General features: G+C 38.6%; 1 protein-coding gene across 11 annotated transcripts in view; it reads right to left on the reverse strand.

Moving 5' to 3' along the window:
• The window catches only part of ZBTB20 (zinc finger and BTB domain containing 20), an 821,902-nt gene that overhangs the window by 166,704 nt on the left and 636,526 nt on the right, over positions 1 to 18,672 (reverse strand). For 10 of the 11 annotated variants that reach the window (XM_023213691.1, XM_026456669.1, XM_031935144.1 and 7 more), the window contains one exon: positions 1,925 to 1,964. The gene's annotated coding sequence lies outside the window, so the exon portion shown is untranslated. Of the gene's footprint in view, positions 1 to 1,924; positions 1,965 to 12,981; positions 13,027 to 18,672 lie in introns of those variants that run through there. The other variant, XM_031935147.1, reaches the window with a different exon arrangement.

The raw sequence follows: 18,672 nt of genomic DNA on the forward strand, positions 1-18,672 counted from the left end.
AATGTTCTGATCTGTTCTCAAGGGACATTGGACATTTCTTTTCCTTTTGTTGGGCCTCTGGGGCACCACCCTGGAGCCATCAACCATCAATTGTATCTGTGGGGTACTTGAGGACAGTAGGACTGTCATAAGCCCGGTCACCCTGCTGATATGACGGCAGCTTCAAGATTTGGAACAAGCCAAGCAAACATGAAGCCTGGCCCAGGGATGGGACAAGGTCATGGGTATACGAACGGATTCTCTGCTCATTACAGGTCACTCCCCCAGCCTTATGTGTAGTTAAAAAATGGTATATTTCTAGAAGCTACGCGACTGATGATTGATGTAGCATAGAATCAGATTTGCATTTTCCTATGAGCCAGAGACAGGCTTTCAACAACACTTTTTATCTCAAAAGTCTCCCCCTTGATTCCTAATTGGTGACACAGGTCCCCTGTACTGCTTGTGTCTGAGGCTCGCCCTATAGCACTGACGTCACAATAGCTGAGCCGTGCGGGCAGGAGTGCACTGTGCTGACTCATCCCGGTGATGTGAGGATTAATGCCTTGTCTAACACAGAGCTATTATGTGAACTGTTTTTACACAAAAGAACTGTAACAAAAATGATTTGCCAGTCATAGGACTAGAAATATGCAGTGCTAGGTAACTGAGGGGAGGGCTGTGCAGATATAAAGTGGTAACCATAAGCAAGCATATTGACATCCTCCAAAGCATTAACAGACCCACTCTATCAACACTAAAACAGAGAATAACAAGACTTGTCAGGGGCAGGTAGGACCCACCCCTGTTGTATAAATGCATTATACACAGCTCCAGTCTTTGGGGAGTTTAATCAATCGCCTTTCTCTGTCAAATAAACTGTCACGTTATTTACCACTTTAGCCTTAGCATCCTTTGGAGGATTCTGCCTCCCTAAATATATTTGCCACTATCTTCTAGGAATGTTAGTGGAAGGCATGCACAAACAAAATAGCCATGGGAACCTCCATTCTGTGCAAATGATTACAATACAAGAAATACCTTGGAGTGAGGAGTCAGTGAAGCAATATATAATGTGAATAAGGGACAGTGCTCACCTGAGAGTGGGAAGCAGCCAGAGGATACCGATAACTATTTATCACATTAGGTGACTATCACTACCTGTAGGATCTCTTGGGTGGTGTCTCTTATAAGTGATTTTGTTTATTTCCGTTCACTGGCCTAGAATCTCTTTCAAGCAGTTCAAAATGAAATTTATTTAAACCCATTCAGCGCAGCCTGGTTTGAACTTTAAATAATTAACGTTCCCCTTTTTTCCATATAAAATCAAGTGGTCTTTTTTTCCCCCAAATGCCTTTCCATCTTTTCTAAAAAAGAGTGGTACCTTTATAAACCTTCTGGCACATGTGAATCTAGGATTTCTGTTTTTTTTCCCCTGTAGACTTCAAAATTTTGCACAAAAGTTTAGCCTATTTACTTTACAGTCTTGTACTTCTTATAAAGGGATATTAGAGATTTTGTCAATAAATGAAAGCTCTGATCTAGAAGTTAAAATTAAAAACTACTGGACGTAGGGATGGGTACATAACTGAAGAATACGTAATTGCTCAATGATTGACAGGGGAGCAAAAGCCCAACTGTTGCTGGTATTTGGCTGAATAATACAAGCTATACTTTAAAAGAGCACTGACTTTTGCAAACAGCAGCTGCAGCCAAGTAAAGGGCAGCCTTTATAGAAGTACGGTGTCTGGGCTGCTGGTATTCTCTGCACCCTCATGGTTAGCAACCACCAACAGCATAGACTCCAAACGCAAAAGAAACTAATACACACTACAAAAGCACCAGAAACCACAACAAAATCAACTAGGAAATATGCCAATGAAGACCACAATTTTCTAAACCCAACACTTTTTTTTTTAAAGGTAAATAAATCACTTTTACTTACGTAAAGAGAAGGGGCAAGTCACAGACTGATGGTCAAAGATCTGAAAACCAAAGAAAAAATAAGGAATTAAAAGCAAATCTATATATTATGCAAAACCGACATATAAAAGCAAAATGATATAGCTGGAAGAAAGTAAGTAAATCTAGGTATAGATGAGACTGGTTGTTCTTAAAGGAGCCTATTTTGTCACTTCTAGCCTTAAAATAAAGGAGATCCAGCTTCACAAAAACTTTATAAAACACCCCCAGCTACAATGACCAAGACAGTACTTCCCAGCACAAGGAGTGCAAAGACCTTTCTTTGTCAATTTTATTCTAATTATCATACAGTGTGTCTGGAATTCGTGGGTTCTCGGTATCACTGACCTCAAGAATGAACCCGCGGACCCTGTCGGTGAGTTTACAGCTCTTAAACGCAGCGTGGACCCAAACAGTGAGCAGCAGCAAGATTTATTGCAAACCGCGAAAGAACAAAGGTTCCTCAACACCGAAGCACACTCTAACGGGTTTCCACGGCTAGCTCAGGCAGCCTGCTTTTATTCCCTTATCTGACCCCGCCCACATCCTGCTGATTGGTCCATTTTACAGAGAGCTGATTGGTCCGTTTTGACAGAGTGCTGATTGGTGTGTTTACAATCCTTGAGCTAGACACAGAGTGCTAGACGGAAAAGTTCTCCAAGTCCCCACTAGGTTACTACATACAGAGTATCAATTGGTGTATTCACAAACCCTGAGCTAGACACGGTGCTGATTGGTGCATTTACAATCCTTGTGTTAGACACAGAATGCTACACGGAAAAGTTCTCCAAGTCCCCATTAGGTTAGCTAGATACAGAGTGCTGATTGGTGCACATACGATCCTCTGGCTAGATATAAAAGTTCTCCAAGTCGCCATCCAGTTCAGGAGCCCAGCTGGCTTCGCCCAGTAGATCCTGCACCAGGGCTGCAGGCGGAGCTGCCCGCCAATCCCCAGCCGCGCCTGCACTTCTCAGCCCTTGGGCTGTCGATGGAACCGGGCGCTACGGAGCGGGGGTCGGCGCCTGTCTGGGAGCCTCAGGCCGGGCGGGAGCCCACCGTAGAGGAGGAGCTCAGATATGGCGGGCTGCAGATCCCAGCCCTGCCCCGCAGGGAGGCAGCTAAACCGGGTGAGAATTTGAGTGCAGCGCCCGCGGGCCGGCACTGCTGGGGGACCCTGCGCAACCTCCGCAGCTGCTGGCCCGGGTGCTAAGCCCCTCACTGCTCTGGGCCAGCGGCGTCGGCCGGCCGCTCAGTGTGCTAGGCTCGCCGAGCCCGAGCCTGCGACCGCCGGAACTCACACTGTCCCGCGAGCGCCGCGCGCAGCCCCGGTTCCCGCCGGCGCCTCTCCCTCCACGCCTGCCAGCAAGCAGAAGGAGGCGGCTCCGGCCTCAGCCAGCCCAGAGAGGGGCTCCCACGGTGCTGTGGCGGGCTGAAGGGCTCCTCAAGCGCCCCCCCCTGGATGCCGAGGCGGCGCTGAGAGTGAGGGCTGCTAGCACATTGTCACCTCTCAACAGGATTTGGTAGAGCTATGTTACCATATAATACAATAGCCACTAGCCACATTTGTCTTTTTAAATTTAAATTACTTAACATTTAATAAAAAGCTAAACATTTAGTTCCTCAGTCTTGGCAGCTGCATTTCAAGTGCTGGATACCCACATGTGGCTGGTGACTGCCTTACTGGATAGCAGAGATAGAAAATATTTCTATTATTGTAGAAATTTCTATTGGGCAGCACTGATTAGAATAGGTAAAAGCTTTACTACATAGTACATGATCAATTTTAGCTAATTTTGACAAAGATGAGTCAAACCCTGATGAACTTTGTCTCTTTTAAGGTATATTTAGTATGTTTAATGTCCAGAAGTTCCTATGAAGAAATTCAATACATTCGTGTGTTGCTAAGAACTCAGTCCTAAGTTTGCCCTGGGCTTGCCTTCTAAAACTGCCTCTACTCCTTCTTATCAGCCTAGAAAGTCCCCTCTATGGTGGAAAATAATCTGTAAAGTGATTTTAAACAAAGCATCTGTCCCACCAAACACATCACTGTTTGGTGATGAAAATTTCAGATTTTGGAGGAGCTGACCCTAACAGTTTTATTGTTCTATGTTTAAAATCTGATATTTCACTCTTTAAATCACAAGCCAGGCCAGGCACGGTGGCTCGTGCCTGTAAATCCCAGCACTTTGGGAGGCCGGGGTGGGGGGGTGGATCACTTGAGGTCAGAAGTTCGAGACCAGCCTGGCCAACATGGTGAAACCCTGTTTCTACTAAAACTACAAAAATTAGCTGGGCGTGGTGGTGGGTGCCTGTAATCCCAGCTACTCGGAAGGCTGAGGCAGGAGAATTGCTTGAACCTGGCAGGTGGAGGTTGCAGTGAGCCCTGATTGTGCCACTGTACTCCAGCCTGGGTGACAAGAACAAGACTCCGTTAAAAAAAAAAAAAAAATTCACAGGTCAAAAAAAGCTATTATAGGACCGGTCTGCCCATCATTGTGCTTTTTTTTGTTGTTGTTGTTGGAGATGGACTCGCCCTCTGTTACCCAGGCTGGAGTGCAGTGGCACGATCTCGGCTTACTGAAACCTCTGCCTCCTGAGTTTAAGTGATTCTCCTGCTTTAGCCTCCCGAGTAGCTGGAACTATGGGCGCGTGCCACCATGCCCATGTATTTTTAGTAGAAATGGGGTTTGCCATATTGACCAGGCTGGTCTCGAACTCCTGAACTTAGGTGATCCACCCAGCTTGGCCTCCCAAAGTGCTGGAATTACAGGCGTGAGCCGCCGCACCCGGACCCATCAGTGTTTTGATAACTTCTCTTAGAAGGATAAAAGTGAAGTAGGGGGAGACCCATGAGAAATTAATAAACCAAAAAAAGATTCTGAGAAAACAAAGCAGGTCCCTCTACCTCGAGCCCACTAAAACATATCAAGGATTTAATACAGGCTGATTCAATCTTGCCTGTCTGACACCAAGATTTTAACAACTTCACATAAGGCCTCCAGAAATATGCAAAACAAACTTCACTAAAGGAGATCAAGTAGAAGGACATGATTAAGTATCTTTGCACTGAAAAGGCTAAAGCAGAAAACCAGCAATTAAAGACATCTCCCTTCCTGGAAAGTTTTTGTGACAATTGCACTATTGTAGAGATTTCTTCAAAGAAATGATTTCCCTTTGTGGTCAATGTGAAACCTCGCTCAAGTACATGCAGGTGTGAAGGATGGTGACAAGACGAGCCAAGATGAAAATCTCCAGCCTGGATCATTATACATGCTAACACAAGAGAGGTTGGAGATCTCCAGTGCTTTCAAATTGTTTCACAAAATTGATGAGTTTAATGAAAATGTTAAGCAAGATAATTAGATTATGTATGATTCATTGAAAGTACATACAAATTTGAAATATATATATAAAAGACTGACTAGTCTTCAAAGATTTTAAAGCTCTAAGTTTTGCTATATTCTAGTCTTCTCTACAAACCAGGATATTAGACTATGGCACTGGGACCTATTTTCTTGCCATTTTCCTCCCTCCCTCTCTCCTTTCTTCCTTCCCTTCCCTCCCTCCTTTCCCACTCTCTTTCTTTCTTTCCCTCCCCTTTTTTGGACTTGCTGTCTTTTCTAACCTTTGGGGAGAAGAAGAAAATATTATTAGCAATTTTCTATGAAATATGTTCAATGGTCATTTTTCTGTTGCATGTTATAAACCCAATAACTCTCAACAATATGCTCTTTTAAAACTATACCTAGTGTTTATGTTCTTATATCTAAGCACATAACTTTCTTTTCTAAATTTCAAGGAGCATTTATTAATAAAATTAGTCAAAATTAAATTTTTGATGTGCTCAAAAGAGATCATTGTAAATTGTGCCCAAATTGGCTAATACATCCAAGGTCTGGAGTGAAAAACTATCTTTCCTGGATGTCAAATGATACACAGGCTGGCTGTCAATGATAAGAATCCAAAATGGAGAGAAAAATCACAGTGTGTATGTCACAGTCTAAAGCAAATTAAAGCCAAGTTAAATGGAAAGTTTTTATTGGATATAATTGTTGTACTTATATGTTAATATAAAATGATAATATTGATCCCAAACTTAACACTATGGCTAAAGATTTAATCTGAGTTCTTACACAATTCATAAATGTTCATGGGCATCAAAAGATGCCTACTTCTTGACTGAATTATAATCTGCTACGTAATTCTGAGAATATGTATTGATCTACATAGATTTATATTTGCTCAATTCAAATTGCTATTTCATTGATACATGCTCTTTCCACTTAAGTGATCTTCACCTTACATGTCTATAAGTTGTTTTTATCTGAAACGCAAAGAATTATCTATAATGGTTTCACAGAGGATTAAAAATATTTGCATTAAGCACACTTGGTTCAAAGCATAAATATATCTAGCAGAGTATAAAACTGTAAAGCCCAAGTAATTCAGGACATTAAAACATCAGGGTGGAGGGTGGGGGATGAGCAGAGAGATGGAGATGATAAGGGGTGAAGTTTAATCTTCGTCATATAATTTATGAGTTGAAATTATTATATGGTGTCAATCTCGAAGAATCAAAAATATTAATTGTAACTTTGAAGTCAATTCTAGTGTAGTTAGATAAAGTTCTACAGCAGTGGTTTTCAACATTTTGAAGTGATACAGATCCCTATGAAAATCTTCCTCCAGATAACTTCTCAAAAACACCAAGTTTCAAGGAACTCCTAGACTCTATGAAGGTCATTCATGAATCCCAGGTTAGGAACCCCTGGCCCAGGCAGAGAGGGGAGAAAACCCTCTTTCAATCCCATAGCTATTCATCTCTAGAGAGTTTTAATGAAACACTATAAACTAAAGCCAAATGTATAAAAAAGAGAGTTCTAAGTGGGTAAGGGTATGTGGTTAGAGCCACACAGGCTTCTTTGGAGGCCTGCCAGACTCCTACCTTCCTAGTCCTTTATCATTTCTTTTTAAAAAAAGTCTACAAAGCCTTGGCAACAATGGAATAGAGGAGTACTGAGCAGAGATGATAATGATAATAAGAGTCACTATTTACTGAGTCCTTCAGATACTTTGAAAAATAGATCCTTCTCAAATTTGGATATGAGTATACCCAGGAATGTGAGCAGTGTAACGGGAGTAGAAAAAGCCACAAAATAAATAATAAACATATACCTGTCTTCCTGGAGGGTCAGTATTCCTTGTGGGCAAGTAATTTAAACTCTTATCTGCACACGTATTCATTTATCCAATAACTATTTATTCGATGTTATACAAACAAGAAAACAGATACTGTTCTTGTCCTCATGGAACTTCTGGTTGAGTGAAACAAACGAATATATTGAGGCACTGAAAGCAAAATTTGTATATATATCTTTTGGGTGAAACCTGAGACTTCACTGAAAAGTCTTGTTTGTGGCAGACGACTTCAAGCAATGTCCTGGCGGGCACCCTTAGTATTGAATCACTCACTCTAATTTGAGGATCACCCAAGTGGAACAGTTTGAGAAGCATGGTTAACAGCATATCATTTAATCCCCACTACAAGAGAAAATACTGTTACTTCCAATTTACTAGAGAAAAAAGGGAAATCTGAGAAATCAGGAAACTTAGCTCAGATCATACAGCTGCTGGCATCTGAATAAGTGTGTGCCATTCCAAAGTCTACATATTTTTAACCACTAAATTACACTACCTTTAGGTGTTTCCCACTTTATGTTTCCCCTTGAATCTGGGCTCATTCAGGATTACGCAGGCTAGTTTAATCTTCTCTTTGGAAGGAGACAGGTTTGGCTTGATTTGCATTCTAAATATTTCACAGTGGTAAGGGAAAGCTATTATTATACCCATTTTATGGTGAGGAAGCTGAACCACTTGCCAGCTGAGGTATCTGGCTGGGTTATAAACGGAATCTGGGTCGTCAGACTCTCATTCCTCTTGACTAACTCCAAGCCTAGGCACTATTACTGTCCATGGGCTTTTCTGAACATGAGATTCACACTGGGTGATAAAGAGTGAGACAAATTCTGCTAAGATAAAACAATAATAGTGCAATAATAAAAGGGAAAATAAGTAATCATAACTCACACAAAAATTGGTTACTTTCAGCATTGTGAATAGAAAAAGGAGAGATTATTCATCACAAATGAGTCAGAAAATTAGAATGTGTCACTGCATTGATGACAGAGCTGAGGAATTTGGATGAACTAAAGTTCAACACTTACCCTTCTAGCTGAAGAGGGTAAATGGTGTGACAACAGGACAGAAATGACCTCTTATTTCCAATCTTAATTAATATTTCTAATCTTTTTTCTTTAACTACTCTGTCTAAAAGTTAGATGGGTTTATATGTTTGTTTTCTATGTGTAGAGATAATGTTTTAACATCCCTTTAATGTTCTAGAAGTATTGCATTAATTAATTCTTATGTGGGAGTCATTCCAAATAGTAGGATGATGATTTTTACCTTGTTGATTTTCCTAATACCTTTCTGGTTTCCAGTGTTTTCAAAGGATGAGGCACTATTAGATTTTTAGATTTACATGTCTTTCAAAATTAAGTGCCTGTCAACTGATATTCCATCTCTACTCTGGATACATGATTTCCTTTATCTGACAGATTCAAAAAAATTTGTACTAGATTTAATGACATTTCATGCATTCTGAATTTGGAGTTTTTAATTCTCTATTTTGTATTTGGCAAAAGGTTTACAAGATAAAGCCAGATGCAAGGGTATTTATATGTGCATACAGAACCTGTGCCATCACTCTCTAGATACTTTGGGGTTTCCTGTAGGCCAGATTCTTGATGTATTTTCATTGCTTTTGGTCAGGAAGAAGGAGACTATAAATGCCATAAATGGTCATACATATCTTGGGGTCTGCTTTCCAAAACCCATATTATTTTGGATCCATCTCAAGAAGAACAATAAGAGAATGATACTGAGGTCTCTTTTTCTTAAGATGCTATGATAACAATCCTAAAAAATGGCCTGTCTTCAAAATTTTGATGATGAAATAAGGTTATAATCAATAAAGAGAGAAGATTTTAAAGTTCAGCAATTAGGTCTGGGACTGCTTCTGTGCCTGAGACATTGCCAAGATACAATGTAACACTCCATCCCACCCCATGTGAGTCTCCCTGTTCCTTCTTGATGCTTTTGGGGATAGGGTCTGAGAGACTAGAATGAAATGAAAGCAGTAGTGCTGGGAGGGGTGGCAAGGACCGAATTTGTTTAATACATTTAGGATGGTTTTTTATTGCTGCTAAAATAGATACAATTCCTTAGCATGATGACATTCAGGAATCCTTTACAATCTGATTCCAAAGAACCTTCTCTTCTATATCTTAAACTACTAAAATTGCAGCTCTATAAATTCCAAATGGATTGATGTACCAGGACCTTTAACTTACAGTAAGCTTATCTCCTTAAGGGATGCTGGAAAGGTTTGGCACTGCTATCATGTGGTCTAATCATTTAGACTTGTCACTACCAACTATTTGTTTAAGAGCCTCCAAGACCTTTCGCAATCTGGCTCGGGCCCACCTCTCTAGTTTTAAGAAAAATTTTCCCACCACTACTTCTTTATATATGGTGACAGACTATTTGCTCCTCTCTGAACATGGCCTGGGACATTTATGTCCCTGAGTCAGCTAACAGTTCACACTTGAATCTCCCAAGCCTAGCATAGTGTGTGAAACACAGCACGACACTCCAATGTTTGTTGAATAAATGCTGTCCATCTATTTTAGGAGGCAGAGATGACAGAAGAAAGTTGTTAAATCAGTAAATAAATAGCACCAGAGAGAGGTCAAGGAAAAGTTAATTTTAGTGCATTTTAGGAGTGGGGGCAAGATGAGCTTGAAGATTAGGAAAACTGATGCTCTTTATTCCTGGGTCTGGCCAATGCTATGAGTCAGTTACTTTTTCGGGAACAAGTTTAAACCTCAAGGTTAAATGAACACAAATGCCCTGTCCATCAGCATATAATGAAAAAGTTGTGGCTATTTCCACATCAGCACAGTGAAATTAAAATATGCAGTGCCTCTCTAAGAGGTATCATATATGACAGAGCTTTTAAAAATAGTCCCCTTTGCCACTCAGGTATAGAAAGAGCTATAAAAACAAAAGTAAATGTTTAAAAAACTGGGATAATTTAGCTTAGGGAAGAAAGAGCTGAAGTGTGTCTTTATAGTTTTTTGACTATAAGAAAAGTTGTTACAAAGAGGATAAGGATCAGCATTGTTGTCCTAGGGCAAAATGACATTAAACCGTCCAGTGCAGAATTTTAGACTTAAAGATGAATGTTCTAAATATGCAAGTGGTAAATAATCAAATAGATTGCTAAGAGCAGTTCTGAAATTTCTTTCTTCCTGACTCTCTTAAAATAGGAAAAATCTTCGTCTATTTTGGATAAAATAAATGCAGCTCTGCCTCCAGTCAGGAGAATGAATTCAATAACTTTTCTAGTCTTGTTTAACTCTGTATGATTCCATAAAATTCTATAAAATGTTAACCCTAAAAATTATATAGAATCACCATACAGTTGAGTAAAATACATTCTACAGTTTAAAGAGAAATAAGCAATATAGAGAGTTGGTAAGTTATTAAATTCAAAATAGTAATATATGGTTCTTACACTTTTGATTCAGTTTGCCAACTGCATATAACACAAATAAAATTGGGAAAAATGTACCCGAATTTACTAACGTTTTAACATAGTGATTAGCTAGAGTAAAACAGTCTAACAATTCTTCAATGTCTAAGAAATTTGCTGAATATTTCATAAACCTCATATTGAATATGTATATAAACTCAATTTCCAATTAAATAAAAAGTTTTTTAAAGGTCCAGAAAGTAATATATGAACTCACTATTATTATTTCCTGGACTATCTTCAAAGACAACAGGAGAATCAATAAACGATTCCTTTAAATGACCAAAATGTGCCCCATATGATTAAAAATGTAAATCTAATAACAGACTCACAGATAAGGTCTAACAGGGGTGGCAAGTTAGTGGCTTTCTTTGTCTGTTTACCTTGTAGCTTTGGAGCTCAGCAGAAGCGTCCATTACATACAGCACAGGGTTAGATGAACAGCTCCAATGACCTTGTCTGAACCAAATTCATTTAAAGCAGTTTGCCACTTTTCTTAAATAGAAGATGAGTCCATTCTATCTATGGCCCAGATTTGGACTGGATCACTGAACTATTGCCCAACTCTTATAAGCAAAGCACTAACATGTACCAATCAACAGGCGAAGGCATCAGGAAGGTAAAAATACACATACATAAGAAACTGGCAGTACATTATAGAAGAAAGCTATATCTAAAGAGGGACTTTGGCTTTTAAAGCCTTTGAGTGTTATTCGAACTTTGTTAAGAAAAACAAAAACAAAATCTTCATTCCAATGTAACTTGCAAAGAAGATCCAGTGAAAAAATGAATTTGAGAGAGAAAGAAATGTAGTTTTATTTTGCAACCCATTATTTCCATAAGAACATGAATCAAAGAGACAAACTATGCCAATTTCTTCATAGCTGATTTGTTACAGGATATTGTTCCAGTCTTCACTAATGACTTCTTGAGGTTGGTTACTACTGTGATCAGGAGTTGGGAGGGCAGAGGTCTAACTAAGACCTTTCAAAAGAAACGTTTTGTTCAGTGTCAATAGAGAAAATAAAGTCGGCATTAGGCTAACTTTGACAACCTAACTAGGATAATGGTTAGTGCATGTAGCCATTGCTTATGCTGTTTCATAATGAACGGAATGAATGGAACAGCAAAGGTGTCAAGTTAACCAGCAACTTGAATTTTGAAAAGCTGTGGAATAAGCTGATAACATAGGTTGTTAGAATTAGCAAAATTTACTCTGTTTCCCCCACCTTCTAGTCCTATTTATTTCCACATCCACATTCCTATCATCAGGCAGTTGAAGAAACAGAAAGAAATGTGGCTGGGACTGCTTCTTTGGGGATACTTTTAGTGAGCTCTCCATCTCTCCACCCTTGCTCTCAGTTTGCTAAAAATATATTCATTTAATTGTTTTAATACCTCTACTTAGGGGAATATGCATTTTCTTAACTGTTGTACAAGATCCAAATTCAGTTTTTATCACAGGTAATAAGCAAAGTATTTGGTGTGTGTGTGTGTGTGTGTATGTGTGTGTGGTGGTGGTGGTGGCAAATTTTGTCCTAGATGCTTCGAGTTTTCCAAGTATACTGCTAAAAGGGGTCATTTGCTCCCCACCTCAAGAAGCCAATTGTGCTTATATAGTTTTACTTCAAATAAAGATATACACCTATAAATGCATATATTATACACACACATTCTTCTTCTCAAAAGTCATAAACATTTGGTGACTCTATGTATACTCCATGAAGTGCTGTTACTACTAAAGTCAGAGTAACTTAGGCAGAAACATAAGAAACCCCAAATGGTTTGCACTGAAATTTTATTAACATATTTGTCAGTGTTTTCCTCATGGATAATTTCCATTGGTTACTGGCTCCTTGTCAGCATATGCTCCAGGAGCCTTTCACAATATCTTTCTGCCCTAGAAATCCTGGCCTGTGAGATTTCCTTGTAAATATCTGCATTCTTGTATTCACCTATTAATGATCCAGGGATCGAGGATGTTTTCTATCTGCTCCTTAACCTCCCACTTCAAGGATTAGATTGTAAACAACCTAGTGGGAATGCTTCAGGCCAAACCACAGCTGAACGAATCTCAGCAGGCAGGGAACCCGCAGCAGTCTGTGAAATACCGTGAAACACAATTACGAAAATATGAAGGATTCACCCATACTTTGGGGAAGAAATTATGTTGTTTCCAAGATGAGACCTCAAAAATAAGGCTAGTATACTAATTGAGAAAGACATGATATTAAAAAGTGTCAGCAGAGGTAAATTTTTAAAAGTACCAGATTTGCCAGGTCCCTCTCAAACCATAGATTCATTTTCAGTACACGACAGTGGCCTGAGCCGACACTTCAAGGGAAGTCCCTTCGTCTCTGACCAGTGAAGCCCAAAGTACTCACTGCATGAAAGGGTTCCTTTCTTGTTTCCAAAGGCAATCAATTTTTGTCCTAGAGTCTGAAGGTTCATGGGCTTTCTTTTAATTTTGTCAGTCTGCACATGCATGGTTCCTCCTGCATGATTTGGTTCTGAGGAAGTGACCCACCCACCACGCCACAGAGCTAATTAACCCCATACTGAGCTTTTTTTTTTTTTTTTCCTTATTTCACACATCCACTCAATGCTTTAAATGACCCAGCAGCAGTATGATCATACGATTTTTTCCCCTCAGTGAGGAAAGCATGGTGTTGGGAGGAGCAGGGTATATCTGCCCTAATTCAAAACAGCAGTGTGATCCTAAAATATTATCTAATTGCATTGCATCTGAGGGTGCAAAGTACTAAAAAATCCTCGAACAAATCTCTTTCATGTCATTCATTTAACTTCTTGCAGTGTCCATTTGAAATAGCAAATAATACATAATAAACACTGAGGTAGAGAAGTTTGATCTATACTCAGAATGTTTAAAAAACATCCGGTCTTACCGGTGGTAAAAGACCAAGAGCTCCTTCCCTATCCTGAATAGCTTCAAGAGAAGGGCCTTTTTTCCATTTGAAGGAACAGACTCATGTTTTTCCAGATTTATTTTTTCCAAAGGGAATGCCTTGAAAACTCTAAGATGATCACTGTTTTCTAACTTTTCAAAAAAGAAAAAAAAAAAGTGAACATGATGATGGTGGGTGATTTAATGGAATCAGCTTGTCAACATGATGAAACTGAAAAAAGCTTTTACAGACTCTGTCCACATGCTAAAAAAAAAAGCAACCTTTAACGTCTTTAACGTTATGTTTACAGTATAGAGTGGTTTTTGTCATGGCAGAGAAAATAAATATAATTGTCTTATGCAGTAAATGTAAGGCTCTGCTAAGAATTTCATTGGATAAATCATAGAAATACATCCTGGCCAGATAAATGGAGCCAGACAAGTTCTAGGTTTTGTAAGAAGTTTTCAAAAGAATCATCATATTGTAAGTCTGTCATCTCTGTAAGTGAGAAGAAAAATTCTAGGCTATTTCCCTCGGTTCTACTAGTAACATGGCTTCAGAGTTTTAAATATTTAGACATAAACGGACAAGAAAATGACTTTTTCTGAATATCCCATCTTTTAGGCAAACTATCAGATTTCTCTCATTCTCACAAGTAAGTGTAGCAAATTGGTTCACCTTGGAAGGACTTGGTTAGAGATCATATATGTCTTATGTGAATTTTTAACATCTCTTTCCTTTGCAAAGTGATTTATGCATATGCTATTAAATACACAGGAATTCTATAATTCTTAGTTCAGTGAACAGTTAGTACAAGGGAAAATCTATCTAATATTTAAAATTTTTGTTTAGTGTCTTAAATCCTACACTTTGGAAATGGAGACCTTATAGATATGTTCTATAAGGTCTTCAGTGTGCTGAAAAACACATTTGCTACTACTCCCTAAGCTTCTCTTAGGTAAGGGTGCCAGCTGGGGTAAATTGATGGGTAAAGCTGGCTCAGTAGGCAAAAAACAAAGGTCCAGTTAAGCACAGTTTATTTTTATTTATACTGGTCAGAAATATCACAGTTAACAAATAGCCTAAATCCAGGTCTTATATCTAGGCTTCCAGCCTTTGGCTGAAGTGTCTCATCTGGTCATTCTGAAAAAAATACGGTTGTTGTTGTGATTTCAAAGACTCTCCTACCCATTAGACATTTTCAGGCTCACTGATGCTTGGGATTCTAAAGCCTTTACTATGGTTTGTTAGACCAATACATTATGTCCCTTACTACTTCTCTGACTTCATCTCCTAACATTTTCATGCAAAATTGGTCCAATAGACAATAAAATATGCTTACCTATGGGTGTAGACAGGAATAGGAATGTGAATGGGGATTAAAAGTAACTAATTAATATTAGTTGCTTTGTGACCTTGTTAAATACCAACTCTTTCATGACAGCCTAATAAAATTTCTGAACTTATCTTGAGAGTGGGTTAAGATAGGGGAGAATATACAAAGTATTTCCAATACTATGTATTCATTCATTAATTCAACAAATAGTTTTTCAGTCTATTATTGATTACTCTGCCAATTGGATTCTACTCCTGCCCTCAAGGACCTTCCACTCTAATGCATGTTTTGGAGAGTTTCTGTCTCTATTATCACTGACGTGTTATTAGCCCACTTTAGACAAGTTATAAATATAACCACCTGCCCATGATGATTCCTCTCCTCATTCCTTATTTGTTTTTATTCATTTGCCCTGTAATATCACCATTAACCTTTCATGAATGACTTGACCCTTTGTGACCTATATTATCAACTCAGCTAATTTTTATATAGATAAGGAACCCCTTCTCCACTCCCAACTACATTTTCTTTCTCAAACAGCCATGAAAATATAAAAGTCTACCCAGAATTATTTAAGTTTTTGAAATGAGTCCTTACAATCTGATCTGAACTACCATTTTTTTCCCTTTCTTTTTTGAAAGAGGGAATGCAGCCTCAGCCCCTAAGATACATATCTCAAGTTACAGGCAAATTACATACAAGTCACTGGTCTCCCAGACTTAGTACTCACTCCTCTCTGGGGTAGAACAATTTCTGCACTGAACAGAGGACCATAATCTTACTCAAGTAATCTCAATCTCAGAGAACAGTTAACCAAGTGCATGTTTCTGGTCCCTATATTCCTTTATAAGGAGTTACCGTATTCACTATATTTTGCTATTTTCTGAACCTGGCTACCTTAGGTCAATGTCAGTGGACATGGTAAAAAGAACACTAACTCTTCCTCAATTTGTTAAACTTGTTTTTCCTCCTCATATGCTTTATAAACAAAAATGGGAAATTTAATGTATGTACAGAGCAGCAAATGTTCTCTCTGTTGCTTTTCAGACATTTTTATCTTATATAAACAGTGGTGATGAAATTATAAATACCATTATTCCACGTCTATGTTAATACTCTTATTATCTTGCATCAACAGAAGTGAACAAATACGTACATGACACCAATCAATCCCTTTTCTAAAAATGCAGTTTTCATATTTCTAAACAGTGAAGGAAGAATTTAATGAATTCAACATGTAGTTTACCTATTTATATTTTGAATGTTAATAAAGCAAAACCAAATTATTGCTTAAGTTTTTTCACACTTATATCTCCCATTAACACTCTCCATGCTGGCATGGAGTAGGGGGTGTGTAAAACTAACAACGGCAATGGGTCCAAGTCCCCTGGGTCAGGTGGTTAGGGGTTTGGCAGGCTAAAGAGGATGTTTAGATGCTGGGGCAGGATATTTCAACCTTCTTGGCAGGTTAGAGATATTTTCTGGCAGTAAAAGGAATACTTTTGGTAGAAGAAATTGCCAGGAAGAGGTCATTTGGGGGCATTAGGTGAGAGAAATATCAAAACCATACCTAAAAGCAGTCTAGGGGAACTAGGGAAAAAAAAATCACTACTTTTTCAATCTCCTCATTGGTTTCCCTTATTCCATAGTGTACTTTCTCTTTCCATCTTCTATCACTTCATATACTTTTCTCCTCCATTCCTTCAGGATTTTTTCCTCCTACCTCTTTATTATAACAAAAAAGCATTTAGGAAGAATTTTAGGAGACAGTAAGACCAAAAAAGAAGAACTTAGAGAAGACATAATAACATACTGCATATTTATGCATGTATGTATGTGTGTATATATAACATATATTCAATTTACCAAGAAGGATAAACTGGGATTTTTGAGATTTAAAAAATTTATTGTATGTCTGGTCATATTAATCTCCAAACTAGCTGGTTTTTAGCATTGCTAGAGCAATAACAGAATCAGGAATAGAAAACAAAAGGAAAAAATAAAATTTTACAAAGGATTTATACTTGCAAAGGAAAGAGGACTTATTTAGAGTTGTTTATTGAAATTCCCCCAAAGCTATTTTTTGAACTTATATATCGACAACATCAAGAGAAGGAGCTTAGGAATTCTTATAGGGTTTAGGAACTACTAAACCTTGTGTATTATGTTCATCTCAGTCCACTCAAGCAAGTAAAGGATAACTAGAGCATGGTATCTCACAGTGCATAACATGGTTGGTTATTTTGCTAGGCTGACATATGGAGACAGGGCCCATAGAAGCAGGGATTTTCTTATGAATACCAGAGAGAGACACCCAGGTTCATCTAAATGTATAGGGCATGAGGGATTAGTGGTACAGTGTTATCTGTAAAGTACCTAAAAGTATTTTCTAACCAAGAACTAACTTCTTAGCCCAGTCTTCCTGGGGATTAAAAAAAATCCAATAATAAGTAATGGGAATACTTTATTTGGTCACTGGGTTGGGGATGGTTGCTGAGACATATGACAACATTCAATCCATAAAGATAGGAGGAAATGAGGAGAAAGAGAAAACAAAGAAAGGGAGAGTGAAGACCAAAAGATGAGTGTCACATCTGTAGACTCTCTAACAGAATAAATCGATAATCTTAAGAAAAGTAAAAGAGCATGCCTTGAGGGAAACCTCAGTACACTTTTGGAATCCAAGGCAAAAAATAAAACAATTTACCTCTTGTCAAGTTTATTGCCATTGCCCCATGGGAGGTTCCTATTTATTCTGCTCTTACATGCACAGGTATTTCTTCTAGTCTTACATTCTTTTCCTAAGGATTAGCATTCTGTGATAATGGTGGTAATGATAGCTGCCTTAAATTAATGGCAAGTTAGGAATGAAACACTGACCACCAGGCTATGTTTTTGGATCCAGTCTATGCCCTATAATGTGTTCATTCTACTTTCTGCAGTTTCTCTGAGACCTGTGGCATAAGACTTGTATTGTCGGGCCGGGCTCCTTATGGGGACACATATGACTCCAGAAAACAAGTACTCTACTTTCTTACCCTGACTTTTTGGTTTTCTTGTTTTTTCCTCTTTTTTCCCAGACTATTATTTTCCGGTTTCTTCTCCACCAGTCTGGACGCCCATTGTTGTTAACTTTAGAGATGTCCACCAGCTCCATCAAATCCCTCATCTACAGTTCTCAACTGTATTTACCTAGTTCTGGAGCTCAGATGAACCCACATGCGTGTTCTCCTCAGCTTCCAGGCTGCTGATCCTTGCTGGAGAAAAAGCACAAAACTGTACAGCTTGATGCTCCTGCAGAATTACGGTTTCCAGCATAAGTTCAGGTTTCAGAATTCTTTTTCAATTTTAAAATTTGCTCCTAGTCAGTTTCCTTTTTCACTCCCCAGTTTCATTCATTATTCTATTTAACTAGTTATAACCCATACGCTACTCTTCACTCTCAGCTACTAACCTTGCCTCCTTTTACATAGAGAAAACAGAGGCCATCAAATGGCACTTCCAATCTCTCAACCTCTGCCACCAGTGAATCCACCTGTAACATTTCAAAGATCCTTCTGCCTAGTACTGATAACCTCCTCCAGGATCTTATTGTATCAGTTACTTTTCCTTTCTTTTGTGTTTTCAATTTTCCTACTGCCTGCCAACATGCTTTAGCTGTCTTCATTTAAAGTAACAACAACAATGATAATAAACTAACAAACAACAAACCATCTTTTGCAGACCTTATCTTTCCCTCTTTTGTGCCACCTTCAAGCTTCCTAAGCTCCCATTTATTCCTCAAACCATTACAATCTGGTTTCTCTAGCTGTGTTTCTAATTAAACCATTTTT

Source organism: Piliocolobus tephrosceles, chromosome 2 (assembly GCF_002776525.5).
Source record: "Piliocolobus tephrosceles isolate RC106 chromosome 2, ASM277652v3, whole genome shotgun sequence".
NCBI classification, from domain to species: Eukaryota; Metazoa; Chordata; class Mammalia; order Primates; family Cercopithecidae; genus Piliocolobus; species Piliocolobus tephrosceles.